The sequence below is a fragment of the Dermacentor variabilis genome, chromosome 1 (assembly GCF_050947875.1).
Source record: "Dermacentor variabilis isolate Ectoservices chromosome 1, ASM5094787v1, whole genome shotgun sequence".
Taxonomy (NCBI): domain Eukaryota; kingdom Metazoa; phylum Arthropoda; class Arachnida; order Ixodida; family Ixodidae; genus Dermacentor; species Dermacentor variabilis.
The window spans coordinates 157774862-157793195 of record NC_134568.1 but is presented as its reverse complement, the minus strand read 5'-3'; the positions used below and the strand labels follow the sequence as shown (position 1 = coordinate 157793195).

The window sequence follows — 18334 nt, the reverse complement described above, 5'->3', positions numbered from 1 at the left end:
CACTCTCAGCGCTTCCGCGCTCGCGCAACGCTCGCTTACCCATCAGAAGAAACTTTGCTCGATCATCGAACTCGGCGACGGTAGCTGGCGGATGGGGGGAGCGGTTGGGTGGGGGGACACGCGGCGCGCGCGGGACGCGTGGCGTCACGGCTGCCGGCGCCAATGAGCAGCTCGCATGGGAGTCGGTAGGGCTGGCGTCACGGCTGTCGTCACAGATGGTAAGCCAATGGCCGCGACCGGCGCAAGTAGAGACCGCCGAGCGCGGGTCCCGGACTGCAAAGGGATTCCAGCGCGCGGTCGGCTCGAGTCGCGCTGCGGGTGTGCCCCGGGCCCCCTTTGCCCCCTGCGTGCGAGCTCGGCGGGACGGCGCGCCTCAGCCGCGGTGTCTTGCGTGCGCACTTCGTCGTCCTGCCACGAGGCGCACCGGTGAGTGATCACGCATCTTCACGCATTCGCGCGAACAGGAATGAGTCGGATGTCAGTCCGTGCTAGTCTGCCTGCATGACAAACTGGCAAGAGTACAGGACAAGTTTTTTCAAATTTTGTAGCTCGTCTGAAAGAGCCAATGAAAAGTGCAGAAAGCAGTTGGCCACCAACTCGTACGTTGTTGTTCGTTCGTTCTTGTAGACAGCGTGAATTGGAGGAAGCAAACCAAGACTAAGACAACAGTATTTGCAACTTTGGGCACAATTCGCATAAATGTTTTAGACACAAGTGTCTAGTGAGTGAGCAAATTCATGCGCGCGCGACCAGAGTTCGAGTTTCTCGCTATGTCTGAACTTTGTTACGTGCAGTAGTTTTCTTTTTTTTTTCTCCCGACCACGCTAACGGCATTAGAAACAGCAATATTTTTTTTCGAAATGCCTAGTTAATATTCTGAGCATAAGTTGGTTGAAAACTTGAAGACGGGTAACCTGCTGCGGCAATGTTCTGACTGCGTAGACACATGTGTTCCGTATGTGCTAGACTTCGCCGCCAAAAGTTCGCACGGCCACGTTATCCTACGGGCAATTATTCAGTGTTTCACAAGGAAGCAGCATCAACAGCTGGCACGAGTAAGAATCCAGACAGGCAGTAGACAAGGACATGCGGCGTTTCATCCTAACGGTGGATGTCATGTTCCGCTTTCGCAAGATTTGTAGCGTAAAAACTTTTCTAATCTCTGTGCATATATTGCTCTGTTTTCCTTTACATTTTCAGACACTACTTTCGTGATTTTTATAACGCAAATCTGAAAGCGAATGTGCGACTGTTCATCGAGAAATTCACGCATTCGATTTCAGAACCATCTGATGCACTCGAAAAGTATCTATCTATCTATCTATCTATCTATCTATCTATCTATCTATCTATCTATCTATCTATCTATCTATCTATCTATCTATCTATCTTTACGTGCTGGGACTATGCCACAGAGTTCCATACTAGCATTAATAGAGGCATATCTGGCGCCAGTTTATCGTTCAGTTATCATGGAAAGTACACTTATTTGCCTGAGACAACACCTCGCAGCTTCGCGTAATCTTCCGTGCGGTTCATTTGTGTTCTGGGCTAATCTCATAACGTTCACTTCGAACTGTTAACTCTGATACGCTTACACTTAATTTATTACGTTATTTTCGTCGGAAAAATAAATTATGGCAGACAGTTTCAGTCATGCGTCTTTAGCATGACTGAAACTGCCTGCAGTTTGTCCGTTGAAGAACAGTAGTTTAGCTGTTGTTCCATAAGTCTTTCTTTTATATTCTCAATAATTTTCCCTGCTTGTAATAATAATAATAGTAATAATAATAATAATAATAATAATAATAATAATAATAATAATGTCCTTTATGTACACTGCAGGACGAAGGCCTCTCCCTGCGATCTCTAAATGACACCAATAATTGGCATACAATAAGATAGCTTTGCGATGTAAAATAAGATACAGGAAACACATGTAAAAGCCCACAAAGACGAAGATCAAGCAAATTCATGTGGAAAGGAATCAACATCAACAATCTGCTTCCCAAATCATTCACACGCTGGTTGAAGTGCCGATGAAGAAATCCGAATAGGTTCTATTTCCCTCGAGGGTATTTGGAAACTGTAGGCTGTGCCATCTATGCAAACAACCACAAAAACTAACGGAATGTTCGGGCGAAATGTTCACTCGGTGAAAACGTCCCTCTGTCGATTGCAGTGACCTCGGCTCCTCTACGCAGCTGTTCGCCTTCCGTGTCAAAGCGCGAGTCCTCAGTACGCCCACCAATGAGTCGACGCCGTGAGCGGTTGTTTTCACTTAACCTCAACGCATTCCCCGCTGCGGAATCATTTGCGAGAGGCTCTGAAACTCCAGAGCGGTAGTCTTCGAAAGTATCTTAGAAAAAATATTTGGGAACTGGAAATACGGGGGAACACGAATGACAACTTGTACTGACTTCTATTTCAATTTGATGTTGGCGAAACGTTTTTTTTTTCTGATGATGATAAAGTATGTTCTTTTTTTTCCCCACAGAAAGCCAAATTTCTAATTTCACTGGCGTATTCGAAGAGAGTTGCGGGTAAACTTGCACGCGAAACCTCGGACCGAATGGACGAAACGAACACATATACGTTTAATACTGAAAAAAAGAAGTAAATCGAGGTTTAAGAAATGCAACAAGAACGACTCCTAGATCAACACCGCTTTTCCAAATAAGTGGCGATCTTTGTTCCTTTAACGTAGTAGTTCTGCGGAAACCCGCAAGGTGGAGAGAAGTAATGAATAAAGGAAAAATCAGACATCCACCCGTCAGACGGCAGTTAATTAGTCGCAAGAAGAGCAACAAGGCTGCTCTATGGCGTGTACCAACCGTCCAGTGGGGAGCTGTGCGAGTGGTTTAGTTTGTGAGAAAGTATTGATATTGAGCAAAATGTTCGGTTGCATAAACCCAGTTTATATAACCGCGTTAACGTCGTTTTGAGCAAGGTGGTGCTGTTGATTAAGGGTGACAATATGAGAAGTTTGGCTACTAACGAGCCCGCTTTCCAGAATGATAGCTAAAGCACACACATATTTAAAAAAAAAGAACTACACGAGGAAACAGCATAAATATAAAAATAAAAATAAATAGTCAATGTGTGTCGTTGGTTCGTGCTACGAACGAAGTCCTGTTTGATATTGTACTCCGGCCTTATGTGAGGGAAGGTCAGAAGGTTTGCTTACATATTCAGAAATAACTTGTATGCAAAATCTTTTTCTCTTCTTCGAACGCGCGAATTATGAGCACTTATCTCAATACAACTCGCCAAAATATCGATATATATATTTTGAGCCTGCCCACTTGTAGCAGAAGCATTATCAGGCACGCGGACTAAAGGGTTCTAGTCTTGATTTTTTTCTTTCTTTTTTTGTCCTCGCCGTTTCCTGCCGCAAACTAGTATTGGCGATGACCGGGCATCGAACGCGGCAACTATTTCTGGAGGGGCATCGTTCGGTCATTTACACAGGGCTGTGGCGTGTAATATTATTTGTGGCGTCATCTATGGCCCGCAAATAAAGGAGCCTAACTAGCGCTCTTCAGACCCTGTCTAAGGAATATTTGTCGAATGAAAATAAATTCCTTGCTCCGTATGAAACACTTGCGCGAAGCTCGCGCGCTCTATATAGTATACACCACTTAGGCTGAGGCAGCGTGCCCGCAGGTCGCACGATGAATGGAAAAGCAAGGCATGCGAGCTGGAGTGCTCTTATTACTACCTTTTAAGTGCACGAACGACGCTGTTAAAATGGTGCTTGAAGCACGGTCGGAAATCTCGAGTTGCTCCTGGTCTTATAGCAAAGTACGGGCTTTTATCTTTCGTTTTTACTCATGTAGTGCGTCGTCTCACTTCTTTTCGATGGGAGCGCCCTTCAATGTGAATAAGAACAATAACAAAAAAACCCTCCGGGGTGTGAGCTAAGGCGTTGCGCCGCTAATTCCCGAAGGCGCGGGTCGAATCCCTGCGGCCGCATTTCGATGGGGGCCTAGTGAAAAAAAAAAAACGCCCGTGTACCACTGGGTGCACGTTAAAGAACCCCTGGTGGGCGAAATTAATCTGTTAAACATCGGAATTTAATCTTAAGAAGACAAAAATCGCAGTTTCGCCCGCAAGACGAAGCATCGATTGCGATAGCAAACTATGGCACAGCTATACGAAGTAAGGATAGCAGTTTTTCGGGCGTATAAACGTGGAAACATTCGCTTACTAACTGAATTAGCAAACACACGGGGTCAGCGCGCACGAGCGAACATGAACACATCACAATGGATGAGCGCGGACACCCGCTGTCAAAACGCTGGTGTGAGCAAGCGCGGCAGCAGCAGCAGCGAGCGCAGTGACCTTCGTGCTGCCTCTCGCTTCAACGGCAAGAGCGGCGAGCACACAGCGCGTAGAAAGGTATGAGCCGTCTGCAGATTATTTTCAAGATACGGAGCGCACGGCCGCCCGCGCCCGTATAAAAGCACGCAGCTGTTGGCGGAGTCGGAGCCGCCCCACTCCCTTTCGCACTGCCTTTCCACTTGCGAGATTGAGCCGCGATCGGCAGTTCCCCTGGAGCCCGGTCCCACAATTCGCAGTTGCGGCTGGAGCACATCACCGCCGCCCCGTCTTTCCCTCCCATCTCCCCACAACGTTCCCGCGACGGAAAACAGCGCGTGTGCTCTCCGCTTTCTTCGTTCGCGCGTGCCAGATTGAGCCGCGATGGTCGGCCCTCCTTGCGTGCTTTCACTCGCACATACAGCATACGACGCGCGGCGACCGTGTTATCGCCCTTGGACTTCATACGGCGACGGCAAAAATGCGATTGGAGTGTCGATATAATTGATGTCCAATAAAAGGAGGGTGATAAGTTCCCATGGCAATGTCATTCGCAGATTCGTGAAGAGCGATGCCAGATTCGTGCAGCAAAGACAGAAAGACAGAGAGAAGGGACAAAACCACTAGCTGCTTTGATCGAAAAAATAGTATTCTTGTCTAGCTTCACGTCATGAATTATCACTGCTGTATCGTTATCCATAGGAGCAGCTGTACACTAATGGTACAAGTATAACGCATCGCTAACGAACGACGCGGATTATGCTAAACAGAAATACCATCAAAAAGTATTCCTAGAGCGTGAGCACTTAAGAGCTATCTGCGACAGCAAGGAAGGCAGCGTTGTTACTCAACTAACCTCCCTAAGTTAAGTTAACTTGCTAAATCCTGCGCCTAAGTTGCTTATGCAGCCTTGGATGTGTTAAACATTGGGCACGCTGCAGAGTGGGCCGGCTTACACGCCACGCCCCTCTCCCCCCCCCCCCAAAAAAAAAACGGAGGAGGGCAGGCTGCAGCGATCGTGATGGGATACATTGCTGCACGAATCAAAGAGAATGAACACACGATACCCCACGTCTTCCTTTTCCTGTGCTCAAGCCCGAATTTCCTTCTAGCTTGCTTTCCTTTCAAAAACACGCGTCTTCCTCTAACTGTTTTCCGTTTAACCACCGGCTTCTTGGCCAATCCCTCGCAGTGGTTACGCGTCATGGTATAGGAAGTTAGCAAGCAAGCAACCTAAGCCCAACTGCATTGCCCGCATGCGCAATATCTGCGAAGTAGGACATAAAAGAGCGCGCTTACTTTTCGCTGGGATTACATACTAAATACACTTCGGGCTTTCAGTATCCATTTTTGATGGCTTACCCGCGTACTGGAGACTGAGCTTCAGCAATATCGAAAATGAAAATAATTTTAGAGGAGCAAACATTCGCAATTCTCGACTTTCCCGCATAGTTTTCTTCTTTTCGTTTTTTTATTATTTTGTTTCGATTGCTTGCTCAGCGATCATGCTGCGTGTCCTGGAGTATAATGGCGCTGAATAAACTTGATTTCTCAATCTGGTTATTGTGCGCGTGTGCGTGTCTACGTGCGTGTGTATGTGTGCGTATGTGTGTGGGTTTGTACGTGTATGTGTGTGTGTGTGTGTGTGTTGACTGGCGGGCGTCTAACAAATGGCGACACATAATAAGCTATATTCTATTTAGCGCTAATTAAATTTTAATTACCATTTTAGATTGCCATTCACAGTTAGGAGTGAATTAAAGGAGTGATTAAAATGTGTCAAAAGTCTCCGTCTGCAGTCCTGCGCCCGTACGCACGAAAACGTTCTCATGCCAGAAATGTTCGTAAGCCAGTTCCAGCCAATCATGGCGTTGTAGACTTTCTTAGTGGAAGCAAACGGCTAATGGCAAACTGCTCAATTCTGCCCCTGCAGCACAATAAAATCTCTGACAGAAAATGCCAGGAGTGACGTATAATGACATGCATTTCATCTATGTTGCTCAAGAATAAACGCCAGCTTTATTTAGTTATTTAGCTGCGTTTCGCACATTTGTGGTGTGCGTTTTCCTACACCTTGACATCGAGAGAGAGAGAGAGAGACAGAGAGACATAATAAAGGGGTAAGGCAGCGAGGTTAACCAGACGGGAAGATGCGGTTTGCTACCCTATGCTGGGGAGAGAGGGGAGGGGGAGGTAAAGTGACAGGAAAGAATAGATAGAGAAAAAAAAGGAGCACAGGTACGCAATCACAGTCGATCACTGTCACTGCAGACAATCATCGCCCAGCACAGCAGCACTTGTAGCATTGTAAACATCAGTTCAAGCTACAGCCGCTTGTCCAAGTCTGTTGTCCTTAAAGACTGCAACAGAGCCCTCGTCGTCCTCTGCTACGATGGCTTGTGATGTCAGCATTCTGACATGGTTTCCTCTGTTAATGGTCTTTGGTCCAAGCGCGCTATTGTGATAGTTGGTGATCGTCTCTGTGAATTGTAGCAAGGACAGTCACAGAGAAGGTGTTGAAGCGTCTCCTCGCTACCACTGTCATCACACGAGGTGTCGTCAGCTCAAACAATTCGGAAAGCAAAAGACATCGTAAAGGTCACTCCTAGTCATATCCGACAAAGCAGGGTAGCTTCGCATCGGCAGAGTCCACCTGGAATGCAAAGGCGGAGAGAACAGTCTAGGTGGTGCAGCCGGTTGCTTTGAAAACTTCGTGTGTTCCACGTAGAGAACATGATATCCCGGGTGACAATTCGAAGTTTTCTAGTGGCTTCTGTCCTTGATAACGGTATCGGCTCCACTTTGTCTTCTTGAAGAGCCGACCGAGCAGCGTTATCGGCGTGCTCGTTACCTATGACATCTCAGTGACTTGGAAGCCTCTGAAATGTCAGCTGGTTCCCTTTCTCAGCCAAGGTATGGATTAGTTCTCTAATATCGTATACCACTTGTACGTGTATTTTGCGCCGCAGGGCTGACAGTAAATATTGCAATGTTGCCTTCAAGTCACTGAATATGGACCGTCTTCGAGGTTGTTCGTGGCTGACGAGACGAAGTGCAGCGCGAAGAGCTGCAAGTTTCGCAGCCCGTTGGGTGGCACGTCTTGAAACACCTTGACATCGACGTTCCAAAGCTTATCACCGACTTATGGGCGTTGCTAGGGGCGGCCCGCTTTGAAAGCACCTTTCCCCGTCATGGCCATGGGCTAAACAACAAAACGCCGCAGCTTTGACCCGAACAGGGGGTTCTCCTCTTTTGGGCGCGTTTTGATAGCAATGGAATACAATTCTTAAAAATCATTTAAAAATGATTTCTTTTAATTCCTGGGTCCATGGAGGAGGGAGCTCCGCTTAGCAGTGTATCTTGAATAACGCCTTACTTTTGTGTATTCTGCGCGACATAGTATCTAGCCAGCACACTGACTCACTTTCAGGCTCATTAATAAAAGATCCTTCCGACATGCCTAAGTCTCGCTTTGGCGCCTTCGTTCGGGTCCTGATTAAAATGGTAGCCTTTTGACAAAGGGAGTAGAATCCAGCTGCACGACCCCACTTTTCGGCCATCAAAACGGGGGACGTTGTGGTCGCCCGCCTGAGAGATAAAGGAGACACCGTTTCGTTACTGTGTGCGGCCGAACATCGCCGTGTGCCAGCACGCACCACGTTCAGGACTGTCTTCAGCTGCTTCCGTTTCACCGGGTCTGCTCAGGCTAAGAATGCGCTTTGCCTGCACAACCAAGAATTGATAGCCACTAACTGTCATAAACACCTAGATCTTTACAATTGGTGTCTAACCCCTCCACGGAGAGCTCGGTGGGTATGGTGTTGCGCTGCTGAACACGAAGTCGTGGGCTCGATGCCTGCAGCGGAGGCCGCATTCAGATGCAGGCGGAATGCAAAAACACTTGTGTACTGTGCTTTGGGTGAACGTTAAAGAACCTGTAGCTGGTCCAAAATTAACCCAAAGTCCTCCACTACAGCGTCCCTCGTAATACATTAATCCCTCTATTTCTTTGGTGCCTAATTCAGTGCGAGCAGGGCACATAATTTTTACTCAGAGTGATTTTTTTTTACTAATGAGGCACAGTTTTGTTAGAACGCCTATGTTACCTTCCGCAATGCGCTCTATGCATTGGCTGCCCGAACGCAATCACAAAGGGCGATTGGCAGCTACCGTGTGGTGAGGCACCTTTCAAGGTCGCATTATCGGGCCCTACTTTAATGATACTATTTAAACTGGGAAAAAATACAGCATGTGCATTTTGAAGGTGTATTATAGTTTGCGGTTGAGCTACCTTTGAGCACCTTTGAGCACCTTTGAGCAGCGCCGCACTTTTCCGCTCAAGCTCGGTAGTTGATCGGTCAAAACTTTCCGGACCAGTGAACGCCAAAGCGGAGCCTTCCTCTGACCACCAAGGTTGCCGGATTTGTCGCTTCGAGATTTTTTCTTTGGCCTTATGTAACAAATGAAGTTTTTGCACCTTAATCCGCTAGCCTCGGTGATATGAAGCAGTGGACGAAGAACTCTCTCGAGAATATTTCACCAGACATGGGATGTGTTCTGTAGACACAGTGAAAAATCGCTTGTTCTTCGTATTGTACTGGATTTGGAAAACAATTTGAACACTTCTTGTGAACATATTAGTAAAACAAGCAATAAAGCCAAGGAAAGCATAGCGGTAATTAATCGGCATGTGTAATTTAAATGCAGAAATAGTAAGGATGTGCTTCAGGCTTCATTGTCTTCTTTCTTCATGGGATTGTAACTAACAGACAATCGAACCCCCCGGATCCCCTTGTTCTGCTCGCTTGTGGACACGATGTGTTATGGCCCCCATTCTCGTTATTTCTGCCTTGAAATTTTAAGAATCGAACAAACAAATGGCATACGTCAGATAGTCGGAAAGAAACTCTCCGCACGTAAGATATCACGGCAAGAAGGTGGTACGTTACCGGTAAATCAGGTATCCTGTATTTTGTACGCGAATGGGAGGGATATTCTCTTGCGCTGCAATTCAGCTTAAATTGGCAAAGGAGATGTTCTTTTTCGAAATAAAAAAGAAGCCTCGTAATCAAAAGCTTATGTTATTATGTCGACCTGCTGAAAGCAAAATCGAACTCCAAATTCGACCACGCAAACGGTGATTGTCAGGCACGCTGGATATAAAGCTATATGGAAAGTCGCGATTACTGTTTCACGTGGTACTGCGGGAAAACAGCGAAAAAATAACGGAATCGTACTCTCATAATTAGGAGCGCAGCGGCTGATTGATCAGGTTGGTGATTCGTGATCGTAAGTGTACAGCGCGAAGGTTAAAGATGGACAAGAGAAATGACACGCATGGAGTTTCTTTCAATAATTACCAGAAGGAACTCTGGTGCTAGTTTCTACGGGAGCTGCAATGAGGACGGTTCAGCCAGCATCGGAATTACGGGACGTACATGGATTCGCCTAAACTTCGTCCTTCTGGCTTGAAACGGCTCCGCGACTTCGTAATTTCGTAATTTTAAACAAGGTGCTGTGTAATAAACTATTGAATATGCATTATTAAAATTGTCCGATGGCGGGATTCTGACACAGGACCTCTAGTGCAGAGGCCCGGTATTGAAACCGTCACGCCACTGACGCATGCATCGACAAGCGGCACCGAACGCCCTTATTAATTTCTTGCGCACGTGGCCAGCGTGTAGAGACGCTTGGCGCGTTTCAATTTGGCCGCCTCGACAGGTTGAATGGGAAGGGAAAATTTTCGTTTGTAAAGTGGAACTAAAAGTTTTGTGAGCTAATAAATGTTTGTTCATCGTGATTTGCTGGCACCCGATACGAACCGATATAACCTACGCACATGCGAACTGTGAATAAGGGACCTGTTGCCTAAAACGTAGCAGTAATTTGATGCGAACGTAAGTATCCGTTCGGTCAATTTGTTTGGGATCGGTAGGTTGTCAAGGGGCACATCGCCGTAGAACTGCTTAGCGCAGCCATTGACTCAAGTCTCTAGAGTCTGTGTGATCTTTTCCTTCCCATTTTGACAGCCGAGCGTCGGTCTGACGATACATATAATATCCCTGGAAACTTAGTAATGTTTCTATACTGTATACTGCTGATTCCTCCTGCAGCATTCCTCCTCTTTTTCTAAAATTTCCCACCCCCTCCTTCTTCAGCCAGTAAAGTGTAGTCAAGCGTAGACAGACTATGGTTAACCTCCATCTTTTTCTTTCCCTCATACTTATCTCTCCCACTATCTCTCATATATGAATACAACAGCAGATGAGCATACCTACGTTGCATCCCGTATGCACCGGCGCCTTGCGTATGGCGAAGGCACTGTCGTTACGCAGTGTGACGTCACACTGGAGCCCCGTTCTTGCGTCATTCGAAAGAGAAACTTGATACTCCAAACCGCTAATGCACGTTGGCTTCAATTTACGCAGAACGTATATCCGACGTATTTAGGGCACAGCGCACTCGCGTGTCTTCGACCCACGAGTTGGCCGCTGTGCAGCCTCGGCTAAGGCACGTTCTTTAACGATTGCGATCTAAACAGCAGCCGTAGCGAATGTATTGAGGCCGTGGCTACAACTTGAGCATTCCGCGACTGGAAATATACGCAACGACGCTCGAAAATGCGCCCGAAATGCTCTTTTATGCGATTGACCATCTGCGCTGTGCAAGGGCTCAGTGGCGTGGTTTGACTGGGTTAACACGCAGCCGCAATAAATAAATAAATAAATAAATAAATAAATAAATAAATAAATAAATAAAGCAAAGTAGAAATAGAAAACAACTCCTTTAACGTTCAAGCCAGCCTTACATTAACTTTTGTACTGCTAGCGCAGCATACATTACAGACCACACGCCTCCTGCGATACTTCTTGAGAAGTAATTGCATCCCCAGATCATTTACATGGGTGTGTTTTCGAAGAAAACGAATTTTCTTATACTGAAGTGGTTTTCATAGCCGCGCTGACATGTAATGACAGCCTTTTTCTATTGCTGTGCGGTATCAGCGACGAAGCATCTATTCATCAAGTTTTCAAACCAGCTCGCCTTAGAATTGTTTGATATACAGCAGTGAGGGTGATAGCCAGCCCTATAATTTCGTTTCTAAACCATTGTCCGGGCTCATCTAATCCTCAAGAACGATTGTTTGCGACTCCGGGATTTTTACGCAAAGCAGTGATTAAACTTCGATCAGCAGTTAGTGTTCATTCTAGATTAACGTTTTATTGCTTAAGCGTCGTGGAATATAGTTTCGTAACTTTGGGGAGACGGACGGTATAGGCACTTAACGTGATAACGTCTTGTGTTCAGGACTCGCTTTCGTGCTCTGCCCTCTTTCGTAAATAGTTTTTACACAGTGGGCCCAACCAAGCGTATCTTTTTTGGTGGCACGAGTATCGATTGACACTTGTTTCCTGCGCAGCACTTCCGGCTAACCTCCTGAGACGACCGGGGACAAAATTCATAATAAGTCAGAAAAAAAATAGAAAAAGAAAATAGTAGAGTACAAAATTCATGGGTTTGATTATAGATATGAAAGCAGGGCATAAGTTCTGTCTGCAATAATTCGAATTAGAAATCACTGATTGCCGCACACCGAAGCACAGAATCGTAGACATTAGAGACCCGCCACATGAGCACGACTTTAGCGCAATTCCTGGAAACCCGGAAGTGGAAAGCGGTAGTAATGACCTCACTAATGAGGTCACACACAAGAAGATGGCATGATATTTAACCGGCTAATTAATAGAAAACAGTTGCCTGGCATAGACTGAACATCTGCCTAGGAGAGCGGATGTGACGTCACTTCCTACTCTTTCGCTTCTCCTCGCCTGCTCGCTCGCTCGCAACAGCTGCGCGCGCGTGCTCGTTATGTCAACCCGGGCAATGTATGTCTGAATAAACTGAAACTGAAACATGCTCTGACGTCAGCACCGGAGAGGGCGTGTAAGGTGCGCTTCGTGCGCCGCTCGCTGAGAGGCTAAGCCCCGCTCAGTGGCGCGCGCTGCGCTTCCTCCCTAAAGTTCCCTGATAATTTGAATGCACCGTCACTCTTTGAACTCTGCCGCCGCCGCGCAAGCTCCTCGCCTCCTCCTCGCCCCTTGCGCGGCCACTTCGGGGGAACCAGCTTTACACCCGTTTTTCTGCTCGATGATTGGTCTCCTTGCCGTTGCCCTTGGAAACGCGCGGCTCTTGCGTTCTGCTTACGTTTTTCTTTTTCGCTGGCGCCATTTTTCTCCTTAGCTCGGCTGGCTCGGCGCAGCGAACGTTGCACGCTGTGTTTCCCTTGTTGTTGTGCTAGCGCTATGCCGTGCTGTAGCGCACATTGTTACGGGTGGAAAGACACAAACGAAAGAGGCTATTTACAGGCTATTTACACTGGAGCCAGGCAGCCAGGCCGACACTCACTCGCGCCAAGGGCGCAGACCAAGTTCATCGTCGTTCTCGTGGCGGCTCGTCTCTTGAGCACCTCTCGATGATATCGTAATAACGGCAGAAAGAAAGCTGAATATAATTATGCAGTTTTTTTTGTGATAGCACAAGGAAAGTGTGGCGGCTTGTGCAAGAAGCAGTGGCTGCATAACATCGGCAAGAGAACTTTGTTCCGACAAAGAACAGCGTTTTTTGCGATGTAAGGCGCCTTTTTTATTGCTCGTATCAAAGCATCCCATAATGCTTCATTTTTTTTATTCGTCCGGTCGGCTCATCAGCGTTTTTGCTGCGAGAATTTGTATGCAGTATATAAATGGGGGTGTCCTCAGTAAGCTGAATATTCAGCCGGGACTCATCGTCTAGCACGTCCTGAACTATTATTCAGTCGGAAATGTAGCACTATGGTTGTGCTTTGCGCTGTGAACAATTGTGTGCGGAGATACAGGCTCTCGATCGCACATTTCGTGATTGTTAGGGTTTTACTGAAAGTCGACATAGCGGCTTGTAGAGGAGCTTTCTTTCAAGCTTACTTCGATGTCTGCGTCAGCCACTTAGATAAAATGAATCCGGACCCTGAAAAATTAATGGCAAGTATACCGGTGGCATTACGGGTAATGAGAGCTAGCTAGTCTAGATTGCGTTTTTAATGCCTAAGCATTCTTTGGCGAGTACCCCAGCCTCGTCCCGTAAGAAGTATAATGCCTTCTATCTGCATAAGAATGCGTAATTTGGAAACTTAAGACATCTAATCGTTATATTTGTGTAAATATATATCATTGGTAGCTTTAAAAGCGATAAGGAATAATTTAAACCGCCCAAAAAATAAATAAGAAGAGAATCCCGATAGAGATATATAGGGCTTCTTAGAATATGCATGCGGAAGCTGATAGCATGGGCGGGCCAACTGAAATTTGGGGGTGGGGAGGGTCAGTTTGAAATTTGGGGTTGGGTCAACTTGAAATTTGGAGGTGCGCCAACTGAAATTTGGTGGTGGGCCAATTTGAAATGTGGTGGTGCGCCAACTTAAATTTGATGGTTGACGAACTTCAATTTGGAAATAAGCAAAGTTGAAATCTGCGGGTGAGCGAACTTAAATTTGGGATTCGGCAAGTTAAATTTGTGAGTTCGCAAGCTTAAAATTTGGAAGTTGGCCAAATCGAAAATTCGCGGTGGGCTAACTTAAATTTTGCGATAAGCCAAGTTGTAATCTGGGGGTGGTCCAAACTGAATTTGGGCATGGACCAATTTGAAATTTGGCGATGGGCCAAGTTAAATTTGGGGTGGGCCAATTGAAATTTAGGGGTATGCGTAAGCATACTTTGGAATATGCTTACGCATAACCCAAGTGGAGTTTCTGCATTATTTTTCAGTTCTTGAATTTGCTTTGAATTAGACTGCCACGCTAGCATGAGTGGTTGACGATTTTTATTTTGTTTTCTCACGAATACAGGCAATGTGCAGGGGGCGTTCACACGATCGCGCACGCTTGCTCACACTGAAATTGCGCAACCATACTATCTAGTTTAGAGACCACATCGCAAAAGCCACTTTCACATTGAGAAGACAAACACATGGACGGACGATGCACTCGCGACTAATTCATTTCATCATCATCAGCAGCAGCAGCATGGTTACGCCCACTGCAGGGCAAAGGCCTCTCCCATTCTTCTCCAGATACCCCGGTCATGTACTAATTGTAGCCATGTTCACCCTGCAAACTTCTTAATGTCATCCTCCCACCTAACTTTCTGCCGCCCCTGCTACGCTTCCCTTCCCTTGGAATCCAGTCCGTAACCCTTAATGACCATCGGTTATCTTCCCTCCTCATTACATGTCCTGCCCATGCCCCCCCTCCATTTCTTTTTCTTGATTTCAACTAAGATGTCATTAACTCGCGTTTGTTCCCTCACCCAATCTGCTCTTTTCTTATCCCTTACCATTACACCCATCATTCTTCTTTCCATAGCTCGTTGCGTCGTCCTCAATTTAAGCAGAACCCTTTTCGTAAGCCTCCAGGTTTCAGCCCCATACGTGAGTACTGGTAAGACACAGCTGTTATATACTTTTCTCTTGAGGGATAGTGGCAACCTGCTGTTCATGATTTGAGAATGCCTACCAAACGCACCCCAGCCCATTCTTATTCTTCTGATTATTTCAGTCTCATGATCCGGATCCGTGGTCACTACCTGCCCTAAGTAGATGTATTCCCTTACCAATTCCAGTGCCTCGCTACCTATCGTAAACTGCTGTTCTCTTCCGAGACTGTTAAACATTAGTTTCCTGCAGATTAATTTTTAGACCCACCCTTCTGCTTTGCCTCTCCAGGTCAGTGAGCATGTATTGCAATTGGGCCCCTGAGTTACTAAGCAAGGCAATGTCATCAGCGAATCGCAAGTTACTAAGGTATTCTCCATTAACTCTTATCCCCAATTCTTCCCACTCCAGGTTTCTGAATACCTCTTGTAAGCACGCTGTGAATAGCATTGGAGAGATCGTATCTCCCTGCCTGACGCCTTTCTTTATTGGGATTTTGTTGCTTTCTTTATGGAGGACTATGGTGGCTGTGGAGCCGCTATGGATATCTTTCAGTATTTTTACATATGGCTCGTATACACCCTGATTCCGTAGTGCCTCCATGACTACTGAGGTTTCGACCGAATCAAACGCTTTTTCGTTATCAATGAAAGCTATACATAAGGGTTGGTTATATACCGCACATTTCTCTATCACCTGAATGATAGTGGGAATATGGTCTATTGTTGAGTAGCCTTTACGGAATGCTGCCTGCTCCTTTTTAAGGCACGGTAAATGTATAAAACGCATGAAAAAAAACCTATGCACAGAAGAAAGTGCCACAAGCAACACTACATCAGATGCACAAAGTAAAGCATCTTACCACGTGGCAGAAAAAATGCCTGGGGTAGAGAACTCACCTCAAAACTCCTTTTGCATAAGTAAGCCCCGTTGACACGACTTTAAGAAGAAACCAACCTTATTATAAACGCATTCTCAATGCCGTTATTACCATTTTTCCAAATTTTTTACACCACTGGGGCGCGCAATTGGCCCAAAACCATGCGCCTCCATCGACTACTGCGGTCCGTCCGCGGGAGCCAAGGAGAAAAAGCGTAACGTGCGCAGCGCGCACAGACGGCGCGCGAGGAGAATCGAGGAGGTAAGCGCCCAAGGAAGGAGAGTGTCGCAACATTCAAATTATCAAGGGGTTTTATTGCTTTCCGCCCGCCCTCGCTCCTCGCCCGCATGTCATGCCAGGGGAAAGATGCTCGCTCGCTTAACATAACGAACACCAACGCCGAGGTGCGAGTGCAACTAAGAGACACTTAAGTCAAAGATTAATGTTCGCCTACCATTTTTTTTATTACCGCGATGATATTTTAGTTAAAATCAGTTTCGTTTTAGTTGTCCGTCATCTTCTCTGTGAGGTAATTTGATACGCTATCACTTTAGAACTGCTCGCTAGCCATGACGACGACCAAACACACCCCACGCAGTCCATTGAGAAGATTAGTTGATGCGTATGGTGTAGTTACAGTATACAAAACTAAATACACACACTTGGACATCCTTATCATCCTTTCCAAGTCATTTGCTCCTTGAAGTAGTAAATGATGTGCCAAGGGCGACACGAGGACAGCGACGTAGGCGATAAAAAAATTCAGTTATGGAAGTTTACGTGCCAAAACCACGATCTGATAGGAGTCACGCCGTAGTGTGGGACTCCGGAATAATTTCGACCACCTGAGGTTGTTTTGGGTGCACCTAAATCTAAGTAAACGGATGTGTTCGCATGTCACCCCCATCGAAATGCGGCCGCTGTGGCCGGCATTCGATCCCGCGACCTCATGCTTAGCAGCCCAACACCATAGCCACTAAGCAACTACGGCGGGTGACGTAGGCGATTGCATCATGTCGACAACGGCGCGACGACGTCATGAGGATGACACTCTGTTGACTGACGTCTAAGGCTGTAAGGAGCTTTGTCATTCTCTGGGTATCATTCTCTGCGAAGAGATGCGAGTCGTGAACGAGCGCTGCAGAAAGGCGAGCAACGAACGACCGCGCTCCACTTGGCCAAATGTGTCCAAAACAGCAGGTATTTTTTAGGAGCATATACTTATGAGTGGCTACGCCAGTCACCGTGCACGACGGCCTCTAGATTTTGGAACTCTCAATTTTCCTTCATCCAATCTCTCTGTACTTATTATTATCTCCAGATAATTGGTATCATGTGCATGAGACCGAGTTCAAAGGCTCTCTGAGCATGACGGTGAAGCCCTAGCACATTACTGCTGCGTACAGTAAAATGAAAACAATGACGATGTGGAAAAGTAGGACTTCCTCCTAAAACTTATAAAATGGCTTGTTCTTTCATTATTATTATTATTATTATTATTATTATTATTATTATTATTATTATTATTATTATATTTGTAGTAGTAGTAGTAGCCCTTTATAGGAGCGAGATTCACATCTTACTCGGAAGACAGCTGTTGGCTTCTCGCTACGAAATACTGCAGCAAGGAGCACACTGGAGGCCGGACTGCGCTATCACGCAAGAAACGTTTATAGAAGATACTCTCTATTACAGTCAGCCAGCAATGTGGCAAATTAAACGGCTTAGAAAACTATACGAACTTCTTTTCAAGATTCTTTGTTTTCTTCTTCTTATATTTTTTTTCTGGAGCTCATACCATCTAAGGCGCGTTATTTACATCTGCCTAGTTAACAAATTATCGCTATTCAAATTATTCTGGTGGAGCCGGAATGTAGAAACGTCTCTAACCGTGCGTTGGGCTCACGTTAAACAACGTCGAGTGGAAAGTAATAAACAAGAGCCCTCCACTATTCGGTGTCCCTCAAAGACTCCTTGTGTCTTTGGGGCGTTAGAATTAAAGGGAAGCTGAAACGGTTTTCAATTTCTATGAATTGCTGGGATTGGGAAGAACAGACCTAATAATTTACGGTTCCGAATTTTTTTTTTCGTTTTGTTAATATAACGGGCGGAAATCGCTTTCTAAATCACCCGCGCGGACACGCCCCCATCGCTTCCCGGAGCGCCGGGTGAGGACGTCGGCAGAGGAGAGAACCGGCGAGAGTGACGTCATGGGCGGAGACCGAGCCAACCGAGCTGCGGACCGGCGTGCTGACATGTGCTGGCATGCCTCTTTCCGTCCTGCGCTTTACTGAACGACGCTACGAGAGATCTGCCGCCGCCGCCGCCGCTCACGTTTGTTTTGCGATTTTCGTAAACTGTTCTTTCCTTCTATGCTGCGTGAGTGCCTACAGCCAAGGGCGCCCAACATGCCCTCGTTCTGTGCAGCATTCGGCTGCGCGAACACAGGCGGGCGAGACGATGTGGTGTTTCACAAATTCCCGAAGGAAAAGAAGCTTTCAGCGCAGTGGGTACGTGCGGTGAGGAGAGATAAGTTCGTGCCGACGAAATCAACTGTGCTGTGCTCGGACCATTTCCGCGACAGTGACTATCATCGGAGCTTGACAACGATGCGGGCAATCGGTATTCCAATTAAATCGGCGCGACTGAAGCCCGGCGTTGTTCCGC

At 46.5% G+C, this 18334-nt stretch overlaps 1 protein-coding gene across 1 annotated transcript in view; it reads left to right on the top strand.

Moving 5' to 3' along the window:
* Positions 1 to 293: 293 nt before the first annotated feature.
* Positions 294 to 18334, top strand: part of LOC142587313 (tachykinin-like peptides receptor 99D) — an 837205-nt gene continuing 819164 nt past the window's right edge. The window contains exon 1 of the mRNA XM_075698214.1: positions 294 to 426. The gene's annotated coding sequence lies outside the window, so the exon portion shown is untranslated. The remainder of the gene's footprint in view (positions 427 to 18334) is intronic.